The sequence below is a fragment of the Prunus avium genome, unplaced genomic scaffold (assembly GCF_965620075.1).
Source record: "Prunus avium unplaced genomic scaffold, drPruAviu1.hap1.1 HAP1_SCAFFOLD_555, whole genome shotgun sequence".
In the NCBI taxonomy this organism is placed as follows: Eukaryota; Viridiplantae; Streptophyta; class Magnoliopsida; order Rosales; family Rosaceae; genus Prunus; species Prunus avium.
Genome location: NW_028276979.1, coordinates 22,501 through 25,000, shown reverse-complemented (window position 1 = coordinate 25,000; position 2,500 = coordinate 22,501).

The following is a 2,500-nucleotide window of genomic DNA, read 5'->3' as shown; positions in this document are numbered from 1 at the left end:
TCCCCGGTATTGGATTGAGTTTCTAAAAACAACCGTGCACACCGAGGTTAAACTTTACCGGCTCCACTCCGACTCGCCGCTCGCCCACAATTTGTTTGCAACGAAACATTTGTTTTTAATTTTGTTGGTTTAAATCTTGTTGGTTTGAAATTGTTTTGAAAAGGTTCTTTAAATCTAGTGGGTTTGCAACTCATAAGAGCATCACTTTCAACGTCCCCGGTATTGGATTGAGTTTCTAAAAACAACCGTGCACACCGAGGTTAAACTTTACCGGCTCCGCTCCGACTCGCCGCTCGCCCACTAGTCCGAAGGCAACAAAACATTTGTTTTTCATTTTGATGAAAATTTCTGTTTTTAAATCTTGTTGGTTTGAATTTTTTTTGAAAAGGTTCTTTAAATCTTGCGGGTTTGCAACTCATAAGAGCGTCACTTTCAACGTCCCCGGCATTGGATTGAGTTTCTAAAAACAACCGTGCACACCGAGGTTAAACTTTACCGGCTCCACTCCGACTCACCGCTCGCCCACAAATCCGAAGGCAACAAAACATTTGTTTTTAATTTTGATGAATTTTTTTGAAAACATTGGCTTGGCAAGCCCCAATCCGCGACTATCCACCCACCGCCACCCCACACGGGTGGTTGTTGTTGCGAAATGAGGTTGTGGTCGACATGCCCGCGCATTTGAGAAGGAGTTCCTAGCACTCCATGCTCTTCCATGCCAAAAAAAAGCCTAGACAACCCCATTTCGCAACTTTCCACGCCTTTTTTTTTCCCCCTCACCCATGGCGGCGGCGTGGTGGCGGCGGCCGGATTCCGGCCACCACCGCCATGGGTGGCAGCCCCCCGACCCCGACACCAAACCCATAATACCGAGGCAACATATCGAGGCAACATATCGAGGCAACATGACATGGGTGTGGCGTGGGGGAAGGGGGCTGCAGCTAGGAGGGCATGGGCTGCCATGCATATGCAGGCAACACACACCCCCCTATATAGCATTTTATGCATTTAGCCCTTTGACAGGAAGAGACATCACCTATGCGCGAGGAGTCATAATGGGCTCTAAATAATTCAATACAAGGTATTTGGACGTGATTTTTTGCAGGGATACTAAGAAACATGCAATCTCTGATGGGAAAAAGTTTCATAAATATTTGAAGTCGGGAAGTATTTTTTATTATTTTTAGAAGTCGTAAAATTGAAAAAATCATTAAAACAAATCCGGGAGGAATTTTTTAGTTTTGTAACTTGGAGAAGGTACTAAAAATCATAGACTACTTATGGGGAGCTTATTGTGCGAGGAAATTTCAATAAAAATGGGGTTTGACAAGGTTTGAAAAATTCTGTCGACATTTGAAAAAATCTGGAACTAGGCTGCCGGCATGCTGCGCACATGCTGCGCGCATGCTGCGCGCAGGCTGCGCGCAGGCCACGGCAGGACAAGTTTCGCTAGCCTCACTGTCGACCGAATGCGCAAGCTGCGCGCACGCCATGGCAAGACAAATTTCGCTAGCCTCACTGTCGACAGAGTCAGCACGCTGCGCGCACGCCATGGCAGGAGAAGTTTCGCTAGCCTCGCTGTCGACAGAATCAGCACGCTGCGCGCAAGCTGTGCGCGCGCATGGCATGGCAAGTTTCGAAAAATTCTGTCGACAGGCTCCCGAGCGCGCACGCTGCCGACATGTTGTGCGCACGCTGCCGGCATGCTGTGCACACGCTGCGCGCAAGCTGTGCGCGCGCATGGCATGGCAAGTTTCGAAAAATTCTGTCGACAGGCTGCCAAGCGCGCACGCTGCGCACACGCTGCCGGCATGCTGTGCGCACGCTGCCGGCATGCTGTGCACACGCTGCGCGCAAGCTGTGCGCGCGCATGGCATGGCAAGTTTCGAAAAATTCTGTCGACAGGCTCCCAAGCGCGCACGCTGCGCACACGCTGCCGGCATGCTGCGCGCACGCTGCCGGCATGCTGTGCGCACGCTGCGCGCAAGCTGTGCGCGCGCATGGCATTGCAAGTTTCGAAAAATTCTGCGGCCAGGCTCCCAAGCGCGCACGCTGCGCACACGCTGCCGGCATGCTGCGCGCACGCTGCGCGCGCGCATGGCAGGACAAGTTTCGAAAATTTCTGTCGACAGGCTGAGCAGCGCGCACGCTGCGCACAGGCTGCCGGCATGCTGCGCGCAGGCTGCCGGCATGCTGCGCGCACGCCGCGCGCAAGCTGCGCGCGCGCATGGCAGGACAAGTTTCGAAAATTTCTGTCGACAGGCTCAGCAGCGCGCACGCTGCCGACATGCTGTGCGCACGCTGCGCACAGACTGCCGGCATGCTGCGCGCAGCCCATGGCAGGACAAGGTCCGAAAAATTCTGTCGACATTTTTACGCCATGGTAGGCTTCCGCTTCGCGTCACTTTGTCGACATTCAAGCCTACCATTTTTATTGAATTTTTCAAACCTTGTCAAACCCCATTATTCAAATGTCGAAAAATTCTGTCGACATTTTTAC